Source organism: Sorex araneus, chromosome 1, assembly GCF_027595985.1.
Source record: "Sorex araneus isolate mSorAra2 chromosome 1, mSorAra2.pri, whole genome shotgun sequence".
Lineage (NCBI taxonomy): Eukaryota > Metazoa > Chordata > Mammalia > Eulipotyphla > Soricidae > Sorex > Sorex araneus.
In genome coordinates, this window is record NC_073302.1 from 49,503,555 (window position 1) to 49,519,146 (window position 15,592).

At 34.9% G+C, this 15,592-nt stretch overlaps 2 non-coding genes across 2 annotated transcripts; one reads left to right on the forward strand and one right to left on the reverse strand.

Moving 5' to 3' along the window:
* Positions 1-962: 962 nt before the first annotated feature.
* Positions 963-1,069, reverse strand: LOC129401233 (U6 spliceosomal RNA). The gene has a single exon (XR_008628165.1). It is a non-coding gene; the product is annotated as a U6 spliceosomal RNA (small nuclear RNA).
* A 5,249-nt stretch (positions 1,070-6,318) lies between these two features.
* On the forward strand, positions 6,319-6,424 carry LOC129401387 (U6 spliceosomal RNA). The gene has a single exon (XR_008628310.1). It is a non-coding gene; the product is annotated as a U6 spliceosomal RNA (small nuclear RNA).
* The last annotated feature ends 9,168 nt before the right edge of the window (positions 6,425-15,592 follow it).

The following is a 15,592-nucleotide window of genomic DNA, read 5'->3' on the forward strand; positions in this document are numbered from 1 at the left end:
CAGTGTTTCCTTGTTGAGTTTTGTTCTTGTGGATCTATCTAGAGGTGATAAGGCCGTATTGAAGTCTCCGACTACAATTGTGCTGTTAGTGATGTCCTCTTTGAAGTCTGTTAGGAGTCGTTTTAAATATTTAGCCGGTCGTTCGTTAGGAGCATATACGTTTAAGAGTGTGATTTCTTCCTGTTGTACATATCCCTTGATAAACAGAAAATGACCTTCGCTGTCCCTTTTGATCTTTTTCATCCTGAAATCTATGTTGTCGGATACCAGGATGGCCACTCCAGCTTTTTTAAGGGGGTTGTTTGCTTGGAGGATTGTTTTCCATCCTTTGACTTTGAGTCTATGTTTACTCTGTTTGTTCAGGTGTGTTTCTTGCAGGCAACAGAATGTTGGGTTTAATTTCCGGATCCATTTAGCTACTCTGTGTCTCTTGATAGGTGCATTTAGGCCATTGACATTGAGAGAGATTATTGTGATGTGGTTTTGTGTCATCTTTCTGTGGGATTTGTTGTTCTTATGGGGCTCCTCCTTGCCTTACAGTAGCCCCTTTAGACCTTCTTTCAAGATTGGTTTTGAGTCTATGAAGGACTTGAGCTGTTGTTTATCCGAGAAGTAGTGTATGGTTCCTTCGAGTTTGAGTGAGAGTTTAGCCGGATAAAGTATTCTTGGTGAGGCATTCATTTCGTTGAGTTTTTTCACGATGTCCCACCATTGTCTTCGGGCTCGGAGGGTTTCTTCTGACAGATCGGCCGTAAATCTGAGGGGTGCTCCTTTGTATGTGATTTCCCTCTTTGACCTTGCTACTTGTAGAATTGTGTCTCTATCTACAGCATCCGCCATTCTGACTATGATATGCCTTGGAGTCTTTTTATTTGGGTCTCTTTTTGCTGGCACTCTTCGGACTTCTTGTATCTGGACGCCTGCCTTGTCCAGCTCTGGGAATTTCTTAGTGATGATGTCTTAAAAATATGGAACGCTTCACGAATTTGCGTGTCATCCTTGCGCAGGGGCCATGCTAATCTTCTCTGTATCGTTCCAATTTTAGTATATGTGCTGCCGAAGCGAGCACTCTAATATATCTTTGATCTATAGCTAGTGGTACAATTCTTGCCAGACATATTTAATATAGGGAAAATTTGACTCAGCTTCTAGGGTGATTTTAGGTTACTGGATTAAGGCTTGGTCATAGGCTAAGAATTCAGTGGGATACAAGAGGTCAGAAGTTGGAAACTTAGAAGTTGAAAATCATCTGTTGTCTCTTGAACATTCTGTTTAAACACTATTTGCTATAGTTTAGTTGCCCTGGTCATTTAACAGCTGCAAATCTCAGATTTGTTCATTTGATAAATTAAATAATTCAGGGTGGTCAAGATAATACGGTGGGTCAGGCATTTGCCTCGAATGCCATTAATCTAGGTTAAATCCCCAGCAGTCCATATGGTCCCCTTAACCACAGAACCGGGAGTGACCAGGGAGTACAGAGTCAGGACAAAGCCCTAGGTACTGCCAGGTGTGGACCACAAAACAAATAAAACAAAAATTATATAATCTATGTAAAATGCTTAGCATAGTTCTCAAACTTTAACTTTCAAGTATTTATCATTATCCTAATTCCACCGGGCACACTTCACTGGGAAATATAATGGGCCCTATTTACTGAATAGTTATTGAAAGAAGTTAATGTAAAATTAACCAAGAGGTTTTAAGACCCCATTTTTCCTATCTGGTGAAGTTTTGCTTTAAATGAATCATGTTATCTTCAGCTTTGTTTCCTTTAAAGAAAACTAAAACCTACTTCATTTCCCTATAAAAGAGCATCTAAAAGAAGTTCTTTGGAGACAGTATAAATAGTGTCCATGAAACATACTAATCTTACTATACCCACATCATTAACCATCTTTAGCTTCATTCTCTCTTAAGAAAACTAAAACCTATACCACTTCCCTCTGAGAGAGCTGTTATAAGAATTTCTTTGGAATTAGTATGACACATGGTCAATAAAATATATTAATCTTACTATACCCCATAATTAATATTATTGTCCTTCTATTTCTTGCATTACAGACACCATTTCCCATTCTAGCACAGACTTTTACAGTGATCTTTGAAAACATTCACTCAGCATCTTCCTAATATGTGTTCTAATGCACAAAGGGTGCAGGGATTTAGGGAAACATTTACTAGAAATTCTAATCTTAAGCAGAAAGATTCATTTTTAACAGTATTAACAAATAAATTAACAAATGACTGCAGAAGAAGGAAAAAGTGTTTGGGGATAATTTTGCAATGGCACAGGTAGGAAGAAATGAAGATTGGCTGTAGACAGTATCACAAATATGGAGATCAGAGAAGTGACTAAAACCATCCTCTCGGTCTAGACATGGGGTCTGGTTGTTGAGAGTTTTGCTTTCATGACTATCTGTGGCTATGTTTGTGGCTGGAGCTCACTATATCATCACACATAGACTGTCTGCATCCTGAGGGAGAGAGAGAGAATGATAGCTACTATTGATCACCATGGCTCTAGCTTATGTGTAGAGAGTACATAGTGTAAGGGTGAGTGCCAACTATGAAGCTATTGTGACTTTTATTTTTCAAACAAATAAATGGAACCAGAGGAATGTTTAGTAAGTTACAAAGAGTACACTTTATTGAATAGTTAATTTGGGATTCACATCCCAAACAGTCTGCCTCTAGTCTCTATACTCATCATCACTGATGATGATGATGGTGATATTATGGACAAATTAATTTGTGATAATGATGATGATGTTAAGAACAAATATTGTGGACTTTCTCTGATCTGCCCTGTGCTGAAGGCCATACATGAAGTTTCCACTTAACTGATCAGGTAATGACAACTCCATTACGTGAGCTCTTTCAGTAAACCCTCCACTTGTTATTAAATGTTAAACCAGGCCAGTGCTCCTGAGTGCATGTACAATTCCTTTGAGTGTATGGTCCACATCCAGGGCATGGAGCATTCAGGGGTGGAAATGGGTCTTGCAGAAAAGCAGATTTCTATTCTCTAAAGTTCTGCCTCTGCCAGAAGCTTTTCAGGTCTTATTCATTTTACCCCATCCAGAGTAAGTCTGCTAATACTTTGACCTAGTACTGTGGCATCCTTAAATAAAGGACTATATACTTAGTTCTCTGTAGAGAGGTTATTAGGCCACCAAATTACTGGCAGGATCCTCTGGAACACATTATGCAGCTTACCACTATCCATAGTAATTTTACATGCACTTAAATAAAACTGCTTGGAAAAAAAATATTTCAATGCACCTTGGCTACCCCCATCTCAGGACAGGTTTACTGGTAGCTGTGAGCTCTTAATTCCTTCATGTAATTATTCTCATAAGATGAGGACAGTAGTTGTTATGTGTTTTAAATCAGATGGTTCATGTAATACAGTAGTTACCATAGTGCTTGACCCACATCCATATAGTTAGTCTGGGGCAAGATGTTAACTACTACATCATCTTCCTTTTCAAAACTTAACAGAAAAGTATGAAGAGATATATATGTATATATATACATAAATACACATATATGTATATATAGTGCTTTTATTTCTATTGAATTTTATCCACTTTGGAGTTAAGAATAATTTAGGCACACGGTCTGGAAGGAAACTAACAAGCTTTCTGAAACATAACCCAAATTGCTAAAGAAAATTTTTGCATATTTCCATCTAAATCCTTGAGGGAATGGCATAATTAATTAGATATTAAATAATTTTAATTCTCCTCATCCTGTCATGAGTACATTTGTTTTCTTTTAGAAGAAAAAATAGTTTTTTTTTTTCTTGGGTGACCAGGGACTTGGAGAGAGGCAAGCAAAAAGGTGAGGAAAGAGGGTTATCGAAGATGGAAGAAGTCTTTATCCAATGTTATTCTCTATTACAAGGTCCAAGGAACATTCCAGGACAAGGAACTTAAATCAAAGAATTTAAAATGCAGACAGCTTAGGAATAGCTTTCCATCATCTTGTACAAATGACTGTTGAGTACAAGCTACAGTCAGAGCTGATAATCTTTGAACATCGACAGCAAGAGTGTGAAAGGGGCTGTTTTGTGCAACAGGATAGGGGAACAGAGAGATTAAAGTCAACCTCTGATTTATATTGCAAACCAATCTGCTTTTCAAGGTGTTCCCCTATATGTCAAGACTGAGAGAAGGTCCAGGAGAGAGAGAGGCTGATCCTTAAACCCTGATACCTTTCCATGAGGACATGTAGCCAAAGCCAGGTACAAATACATGTATTACTTCAGCTTTTCTAGAAAGTTGCTCATTCAGAAGTTGTCCTCAGTTACTGAACAATTTTCAGTCTTCTCAATCTGGTATGTACTTATGACTGTTTTTTGTCCTTGGATCTAACCTCTTTTGGATACAGGCGGATAATTCCTCAGACACATGTTCCTTTGTTCACCCATGGTTCCCAGATTACCTGAAAAATTGGTATAGATAACTGGCTGATATACTTGGGGATTGTTTTGACTCCTCAAAAAGGACACGGCAAGTGAAAATTACTTGTCTCAGCTGAAAAGTGCTAGGAAGACAGTATAGGTAGTGCTGGTTATCTGAAAAATTATATATATTCTAGTGGAAAAATTCATATGAACAAAACTCAAAATAGCAAAACATTTTAAACTGAGCTGAAAATTATTTGGAAATATGAATACACATGACTTGTACTATATATTTTTGTTAATACACAATATGCTCAGTCTGGAACAAATTTTAGCTTCCCAGGGAACACAGAGTTTAACTTAAAAAATATGTTTTTATGAATTTAAAAGAAAAGTTAAATTTGGTAAATGCAGACATTTTTTGAAAGAGGAACAAAGAAAACAGAAATCAAATGAGAAAATAGTTGCATATATTAGCATGTGAAGAAACAGAATAGAATTTCCTCTGCTTCCAACTTTTCTTAAAAAGTTTTGAGATAAATAAATGAAAACTCCTTAGCTCATTTATATGAGTTGATTACCTTTTAAAATGTAAAACAAAGAAAATCCTTGAGCGTGAAAATTATACTGTAAAGTGGAAGGTGTTTCCATGCAACATTTTATATTTTAAAGAGAAAAATCTTCCGGTCTCAAAGAAATATGGCTCAATAAGGTATGCACTCTGGGTGTACCTTTAATGTACCTTTAGTTGTGGAATGTATTATAGATACCTATAATACCCAATTAGTTATCTACAGAGAACCCTTATGATTGATAATCATGACATCTGTCTGTTATATTGGATAGGAATAACCTTTATAAAGGAAGAAAACTAAAAATAAATGTCAATATTAATATTTCTGGCCTTGTCCTTTTTAAAAAACAGAATGTGAGGATTATGACACTGTAGTAAAATGTTTCATTTTCTTCAAGTATAGTAAATGTAGCAATTGAACTAAAATATTGAATTGTCTAATAAAACAACTGATAAACACAAACCAATAGGTTTCAGATACTACAGAGAATAGACCGTGACAACCCTAGAAGATTGTTTAATACAATGTCAAATGCTACCAATATAAAAGACTCCAATTTACTCTTGTCTCCAGAAGCTAGAAAAGCTTTTGACAGTTAATTGGAAGCTTTTATTTTTGATAGTGAAAAGCATGGACTTGCCACAAGAATTCATTTCATGGGCAGACACATTATCTGATAAAGGCCAAAATTAAGGCTAATGTGTATAATTGGGAGACCTTTTTCTTCCTTTTTCTTTGTTTGGGGGAATAAGGAATCAGCCATAGGCTGTACACATTTTCCTCTATCATTTTGTTCATCAATAGGATATCTGTCAGAGAAGATGAAGAAATAAAACTGGGGTACTTAAGGTCCACAATTTTATTGTGAGGAGATAATGTGGCTCAATTCTGGGTTGCTTGGAAGGTGTATAAAGACCACTTCCAGGAAGTCAAGTGGAAGGTGAATCCCCTCTCCTAGAATAGGTGCCTATTTGGTTTAGCTCAAGAGATACTTTGCTCTTGGGGCAAGTTCTTTACAGATAGTGTCTTTTTTCTGTATGCATGAAAGTAACAACACAATTTCAGCCTATGTCTTCTGTTCTTGGCCCAAATTTTTGCAGAGTGATCTCTAATGGAACAGAGGAGCAGAATTTCTAATATAGACATATACTGCATACTGTTATGTATTTCAATTTCAATTTTCTTTCCTAATAGAATGGATATGAAGCATTCAGATTTTCTGATGAGAAAATAGGCAAATGAGAATCATAAGTTTTTATACTTAAACTAGAATATATTGAGCAAATCATAAAGGAAAGTATGGAAGTGAATTGATTTATAGCTAGTTACACTGTGCTGGCTTCAGCAACACGTATACTAAAATGAGAATATACCAAGAAGATTAGCATGGCCCCTGCAGAAGGATGGAATGCAAATTCATGAAACATTCCATATGTTTCTCTCCTGTGCATGTTTCTAGACTTTCTACATAATGTGAAGAATTCTCACAATGAATTAATGATCTGCAGGGATTCAAAATATTCTCTTTGTGACAGATCAAAAAACATAATATAATAGCTATTTATCAGGATGTCAGTGAAGGGGAAATATATATTTTAGGTTCCATACGGATGCAACATCAGCTCTGTACAATAAAACAAATAATACACATTCAAAAAGGATGACATTGATGCACATTTAAACAGGCTGAGATAATTCAATAACATTCTTAAAAAGAGTAGTAATTAGAAGAGATGTGCTGACTGTATTGCTAAAGAAACAATGTTGCAATGCACTATTAGGGATTACAGAACACAAATTTACTAAATTAAATTAGCATAAAACAACTTATTTCTTTTCACAATTAGATTTCAACTAAGTTTACATTCTGACTTTTGCATAGGACACCACAGCCACAGTAGTGGATACTGTGTGCTTCTGGGTGTCAGGCACCTGGTTCCAATTTGTCCTACTACAGCTGATGTTAACTTCATCAACTTGGCTCAGGTGCTCTCTGTGAGATTTCTCCTCTGCAAAATTATTGATTTTATAGTTGTCAATGAATATTTTGGAGGTATCCATGAAAAGATACATAAACCATCACATGTCATCAGGAGGAAACTGTTCTCTAAGTTTCTCTGCTTGTATTTTGCTTTGGAAAACAAAAATGTCTAATCTTTATTTATTGGTGATAATTGGTTTCTGCAAATGGAAGTTTTCTTTGAATAGGTTTGAGTTCTGTAAGTCTTCTTTTTATTCCACTGCTACAGTGCAGTTTTCAGAAGTTAAATTCTCTAATTTTCCTCATGATTTATTTTATATCAATTAAATATATAGAAGTGTTTTCATTTTCATATTTTTGTACATTTCTTACTTTTTTCAGATATTGATTTATAATTTAAACCTTCCCCCTGGCAGTGGACATGTTCAATATTAGCACCTATTTATACTAATCAAGACTTGTTCAATGGCACTGAATGTCATATATCTTATTGAATATTTTGTGTGAATATTCCACTGCTGTTGCATGGAATATTCTATATATATCACTGTCACTGTCACTGTTATTCGGTTGCTCATCGATTTGCTCAAGTGGGCACCAGTAATGTCTCTATTGTGAGACTTGTTACTGTTTTTGGTATATTGAATACACCACGGGTAGCTTGCTAGGCTCTGCCATGCATGCGAGATACTCTCAGTAGCTTGCCGGGCTATCTGAGTGGGGTGGAGGAATTGAACCTGGGTCGGCACATGCAAGGCAAACACCCTACCTGCTGTGCTATGGCTCGAGCCCGTGCTATAAATATTGAATGTAATCAAAGCAAAGTGAAAGTAAAGAGAAATTTATCAGTTACACAGGCGGGGTGAGGGGCTGGAGAGGTGGGGGCGTGTGGGGAGGTATACTGTGATTCTTGGTGGTGGAATATGTGCACTGGTGAAGGGATGGGTGTTCGAGCATTGTATAACTGGGACTTAAACCTGAAAGCTTTGTAACTTTCCTCATGCTGATTCAATAAAAGAATAAATTTAAAAAAATATACTTGGATCAAATACTTTCGTCATGCACTGGAAATCAAAAGTTATCTTCCTGTCATCTTCACTCCTGTCAACTAAGATTTTTTAAATTGAATTTTCCATCTCTGTATTATTACTCTTGGTATATTATAAAATTTACCATCTAAATTCTTATTTTGAAGACTATCTTTCTTGTGATTATTGTTTGCACAGGATTTTCCCATCCTTCTTTCCAATTACCTGTGTTTTTATGCTAAATGCTCACCTTGTGTGGAATCTATATGACTAATTCTATTTTCTTAATCATTTTCATAATCTGTAGGATAGCATTAGTTTCTCTTTTTTGCCCAGGGAGATTAGGTTTATTGGGTTACTCCCATCACAGTGCTCCTATTCCTCTGTGTTTATTTGTAACTTACTTCTTTGTGCTCTGTTGACTTGTAAATATTTATTTCCTCTTCTCCTTAAGTCCGTTGCATACTTAATTCAGAACAATGTCCTTTTTGTGTGGACAAAGTAAGAGATACATTGAGGCTTGTAGGGCAACTCTCCTGGGAACATCTTGCCGCAGACTCACACTACAGTGCTCAGGCCAGATTAATCATTTCTAAACCTAGCAGGGTTCGAATCTACTTATTGCTCTTTGGATCATGACAGTATTTGTCCATGACCAAGCTCTTAACTTATAGTTAAGCATTATGGCACTTTGGCCAGTCCCATTTCAATGCCAGGGTAGCACATAGCTCATCGCTTGCCCTGGATCCGTCCAGTTCCTCATCCGGATCTTGCTATTGGGGTGCTAGGAAGTAAGGGAAACTGAGCTTAAGTTGAGAGAACAGATGCCCAGGAGGTAAATATCATTGAGAGTCAATTAACTCCCATGTTACAAAAGCATAGCATTTACTATCTTCCTGTGCCCATAAAAAAGGACATTGCTCTGAATTAACTATGCACAGGACTTAAGGAGAAGAGAAAAACAATATTTACAAGTCAATAGATTACAAAGAAAGGGGTTACAAATAAACACAGAGGGATGGGAGCACTGTGATAGGAGTAACCCAATAAACCTAAACTTCTTGTGGCAAGGCAGAAAAGACAAATCAGTGTTATCCTACAATAATCTATGCATATTGTTTAGTCAATGTTTGCATAATTTATTATTATTGATATAGCTGGATCTAAGCCTGCCATCTTATTTTCTGTTTCACCTGTTACATGTTTACTGATCCTATTTTTGGTATTATTTTGAATTAATCAAACATAGTTTAGAATTTTATTTTAATCTCTTTAATTTGGTTCATACCTATGTATACTTATTCTATTTTATTGTGATTTCCTTTTCATTTCAATATTCACATTAAATTCTAGATGTTTCCATGAGTGATGCTACATTTCTGTATAACATACTTACAATTGTATATATCCAGTTACCTTTTTATTATTTTATTACATATAACATAGTATATATTTTATTGATTCTCACATTATTTTTGTTACATTTAACTATTCCATAAAATAAATACTCAATACCTGTTTTAAACATTATTGCATTATAGTTTAGGTAAGTATTGATTAATTAAGTTTAAACTTCCTTACTAATAATTTTTGCCATTTTAAAATATTCTCCTAGAAATTGAGCTCACATTTTACCCAGCAATACTACTTATGGGAATATACCCTAGGGGCCACAAAACACAATGTAGAAACAGCATATGCGTTTTTATGCTCATTGTAGCACTATTCACAATAGCCAGGATGTGAAAACAACCTGAATGCCCAAGAATAGACAACAGGATAAAGAAACTGTGGTACATCTAAACCACTAAATAACTATATAGCAGTTAGGAAAAAAAATGAAGTCATGAAATTTGATTATAAATAGATGGACATAGGGCTGAAGCGATAGCACAGCGGGTTGCACGTTGCCGACCCGGCTTTGATTCCTCTGTCCCTCTCGGAGAGCCCAGCAAGCTACCCAGAGTATCTCGTACAACAGAGTCTGGCAAGCTACCTGTGTTGAATTTGATATGCCAAAAATAGTAACAGGTCTCACAATGGAGACGTTACTGGTGCCTGCTGGAGCAAATCGATGAACAGGATGACGGTGACAGTGATACAGATGGACATAGAGAGTATTATGCTAAATGAAATAAGTCAGTAGGAGAGGGATAGACATAGAATGACTATATTTATTTGTGGGATATTAAAAATATAGCATGAGACTAATATCTAGGGCCAGAATGACTGGTCAATGGTTGGAAACTTGCCACAAGTGTTTGTAGATGGAGGCGTGGGTGGATGGAGTGAAGGGCAGTTAGGATAGAGAAGAAACAAGTATGACAAAAATAGTTGGAAATGATCACTCTGGACAAGAACAGAATATTGAAAGTAGGTAAAGGGATATACATGATGACCTTTCAGTATCTGTTTTACAAACCATAATGCCCAAAAGGGAAGGGGGGTGAGAGAGAGAGAGAGAGAGAGAGAGAGAGAGAGAGAGAGAGAGAGAGAGAGAGAGAGAGAGAGAAGTGTTTGGCGGGAGACAAAGAGGGAAACTGGGTGGGGACATTGGTGGTAGGAAATGTATGTACACTGGTGAAGAGATGGATGTTGGAATACTGTATCAATGAAATCCAATCATGAACAACTTTGTATCTGTGTATCTCACTGTCATCCAATTAAAAACTTTTTTAAGTTTTTTTTTTTAAAAAAACTTTCTTAAAGTTTGTTTTACTAATTTTAAGTCTACATCTATTTCCCTCTTCTGAGGTAGCATTAGATTTCCTACAGGTTCTTACCTATTTTGATGTCCTTAATCTTTCAAACTGTGACAGCCATAATCTTTGCTTTCAGATTGTTAATATTTATATTATTTTGATCAATTTAACCATAACAATAGTATATTCTGTGCTTTACGTGTAAATGGAGTACAAAGGTAAAAAAATTGATAAGCTAAAAATGACTTACCATATACCAGTGAGAATGTCTTACATAATAATCAGCATTAATGAATGTTAGAAAGGATATGGAGTAAGGAATATGGTGTATTGGAGGATATGGAGTAAGATATGGAATAAGATACACAGTTGATGGGAACATAGATTGTTGTGACTATTTTGGAAAATATATTGAAGCTTCCTTAAGAAGTTAAAGATATAATCCAGCAATTCCTCTTTTGGATATCTATTAGCAAACTTCAGAAACATTAATACAAAACATTACACCCATCCAATGTTTATTGCACTGCTATTTACAATGATTACAATAATGAAGTGCCCATAAATAGGTATCTGGTTAATAAATATAGTACATTTATAGGTTGGAATATTATTCAGATATAAAAGGATGAAATTTTACTGTTTTCAACAGTTTAAGGAACTTAAGGGAATTATGTGAGGTGGAATAAGTAAAAAAAAAATTATTGGTAACCTCATCACATATCTCTATTATTGAGTGTAGTTTTCTAAAACTTCCTACTGTTATTGAGAGAATTGTGAGTCTTTTTATCCTCTTTATATCTTATAAATTATTAATTATTACTTACTCAATTTTATTATTTTGTACTTTGTGCCATACTTTGTAATAAAGATTTTTTGTTTTCAATATAATACATATTTTTTCTCTATTTCTAAGAAATATTGAATCACTTTGACTATTTCAGTATCAACATATTTAACTTGATTACTCTTTTTTATTTTATTGAATCACTGTGAGATATAGTTATAAGCATTCATGTTTGAGTTATAGTCATACAATGATTGAATACCCATCCCACCACCAGAGCACATTCCCCACCACCAGTATCCCCATTATATCCCACCTTTCCCACCCTCCCACTGCCTCTATGGCAGGCAATTTCCCCCACACTCTCCCTCTAATTTTGGGCATAAGGTTTGCAATACAGATACTGAGAAGTCATCATGTTTGGTCCTTTACCTACTTTCAGCACACATCTCCCATCCTGACCGATCTCTCTAACCATCATTTTCTTAGTAATACCTTTTCTACTCCAGCTGCCTTTTCCCCCTGCTTATGAGGCAGGCTTCCAACTATGGAGCAATATTCTTGGTCTTTGTGTCTACTGTCCTTGGGTGTCAGTCTCATATGATGTTATTTTATACTCCACAAATGAGTACAGTCCTTCTATGTCTGTCCCTCTCTTTCTGACTCATTTCACTTAGCACGATGCTCTCCATGTCTATCCACTTATAAGCAAATTTCATGACTTCATCTCTTCTAACAGCTGCATAGTATTCCATTGTGTAGATGTACCAAAGTTTCTTTAACCAGTCATTTGTTCTTTGGTAGCTGGGTTGTTTCCAGATTTTGGCTATTGTGTACAGTGCTGCAATGAACATATAGGTACGGGTGTCATTTCTACTGTGCTTTTTTGCACCCTCAGTATATATTCCGAGAAGTTGTATTGTGGGGTCATATGGACGCTCAATTTCTAGTTTTTGAAGGACTATCCATACTGTTTTGCGAAAAGGCTGGACCAATCAGCATTCCCACCAACAGTAAAAGTGTATGTCTCTTTTTCCCTCACATGCACCTCAGCACTGGTTGCTTTTGTTCTTCTGAATGTATGCCAGTCTCTGTGATGTGAGATAATATCTCATTGTTGTTTTGATTTGCATGTGGAGCATTTTTTTCTCGTGACTTTTGCCCATTTGTATTTCTTTTTAAAGGAGGCTTCTGTTCATTTCTTCTCCCCATTTTTTGATGGGGTTGGAGATTTTTATCTTGTACAATTCTACTAGTGTCATGTATATCCTGGATATCCTTTATCAGATGGATATTGGGTAAATATTCTTTCCCATTCTGTGGGTTCTCTCTGTATTTTAGTCACTGTTTCTTTTGAAGTGCAGGAGCTGCTTAGTTAGTTGTAGTCCCATTTGTTTATGTTTGTTTCCATTTGCTTGGTCAGTGGCATTTTATCCTTAAAGATGCTTTTAGCTTCAAAGTCATGGAGGTTATGTCTACATTTTCCTACATAAACTTTATGGATTATGTCTGATATTGAGATCTTTAATTCACTTTGATCTGATTTTTGTGCCTGGTGTTAGACAGAGGTCAGAGTTCATTTCTTTTGCAGATAGCTGTCCAGTTTTCTTAGCACCACTTATTAAAGAGGTTTTCCTTGTTCCACTTCACATTTCTTACTCCTTTGTCAAAGATTAAGTGATCATATATATGAGAGTCTGTGACAGAATATTCAACTCTGTTCTATTGGTCTGCGGGTCTGTTTCTAGCCCAATACCCTGATGTTTTAATTACTACTGCTTGGTAGTACAGTTGAAATTGGGGAAGTTGGGGAAGGTAATGTCGCCCGTTTTCTTTTTCTTAAGGATTGCTTTAGCTATTCAAGAGTGTTTTGTCTATTTCTTTGAAAAATGGCATGGGTATTCTGATAGGGGCAGCATTAAATCTGTATAGTGCTTTGGAGAGTATTGGCATTTTGATAATGTTAATTTTCCCTATCCATGAGCAGGGGATGTGTCTCCATTTTCTAGTGTCCTCTTTTATTTCTTGAAATAGTGTTTTGTAATTTTCCTTGTATAGGTCCTTCACCTCTTTGGTTAAGCTGTTTATGATGTACTTGATTTTCTGATTTACTGTGAATGGGCCTTTTTTTAAATGTCTTTCTTCTCTTTTTTTATGTGTATAAAAGTCCATAAGAAGCCATGGGCTTTTAGGTGTTGATTTTGTAGCCTGCCACTTTACTATATAGGCCTATTGTTTCTAGGAACTTTTCTGTAGAGTTTTTAGGGTTTTCTAAGTATAGTATCATATCATCTGCAAATAGTGATAGCTTGACCTATTCCTTTCCTATCTGTATGCCCTTGGTATCTTTTTTCTTGCCTAACTGCCATGTCCAGTAGTTCCAGTACTATATTGAACAGAGATTACTTACTTTTTTAATTGAACCAAACTTAAGAAATTTTGAAAAGATTAAAATTTGAAAATTGTTTCATTCGTTTTTCTAATTTATTTGGAATTAGCTTTTGTGAGCTCTGTGAAATATATATGAAGATTTACCCTCATGAATAATCATTTTATAATTGTATAAAATTTTAGGTTAAATTTATATAATTTATAATAATTCTTGATTTATGTTCAAAATAGCAACATTATAGTCATGTTATTTGTAAATTATTGATACTTGACAAGAAGGTATCATCCTTTCATCCTTTCAATCCTTTTTTACTTTTTATATTTCTTGGCAATTCTTTTAAACTTCATCTTCTATATGGAATTTATAATTGACATGGATATATCTGACATGTGTTTGAGATTTTTATTATAATTTATATGAATGTAAATACTAGTCTATGTAAAATTGTTAATTACAATACTAAGTTTTCTTACTTGGAATGTAGCATATTTCAGTTTTGGTTTTCTACTGTTCAATAGTTTATTTTATCCTTAAGGCTTTAAAAGTTCCTAAATATGTCATGATTTTTGTTTTGTTGCTAATTGGCTCCTTTTCCTGCTATATTTTCTAACTATTAAGATAAATGTCTATGTGTTTGATATGTACGTATGTGTGCATTTATTAGTTTTTAGCCAGAGGTTATGGTGCTGATTATTTTTCATTGCATTAGATCACAGATTGTGGGGGGCTACTTTTCATTCTGTGCTTGGGGAACCATGTAGTGCTGGGGTTCTACAAGAGCTTCCTGCATGCAAAACATTCCCTCAGCCTGTTGAAGTGTAGCTCCAGCTCTAATTTAAACATATTTATTTTTATATTTTCTTTTTTATAATTACCTAGCTTAAAAATAATACATTGATTGTATTTGTTGATTATATAAAAAGGCATATAATTAGCAATAATAATTTTATTTCTTGTTTTCTAAAACAACTTTATATCGTTTTCGTTTCTTACTGTACTGACTAGAAGTATGTACAGTTTCTACAGTTTCTAATGGTGTGTTTAACACTGGGAACATTTTTCAATCCTGTGATGAAAGAAAATGCTACCATGGTTTACTGTTATATATGATATTTATTACAGATGTTTGATGTATATTCTCTATCCTTTGTTGTCAAATTAAGAAAATTTATATGCACATATGTGGATACACTCACAGGACATAGATCAAAGTACTAAGTATGATTTTTTCATAAGAAGCGGCAGGTTTTTTTTCTTATTTGTAGCTTAAAAAAGATTTTACTACTTTTGCAAAATAAAATGCTCTTAAGGGAAAAAAGTAGGATATAAAAATATGTGTTACTCATTCCCAATTTTCAACCTTCAATGATTTGTTTTATGATAAACTTTCTCAAAGTTTGTTCCTTAAGATGTTATTTATTATCCTTGTAAAGAGATTTTGTGATCCAATAAATTTGGGAAATGTGAAGTAGGAAAGCTAACTAAGATTTTATAAATTCAAGATTTCTTGGAACCTTAATGTAAAAATGTGAAGAGTAAAAACCAAACAGGAGAACACAGAATATGGCATATTTTCCAGGAGGCTCTTTGAAGGAGCATGCCAGTCTTTAATTTTGTAGGCTTTTCATATGGCTGTTTGCAAAACAAAATCAGAGTTAAATATGCCTAAATTAGTAGAGATTTCTTCAGAAACACATAATGATAACTTGTACCAAT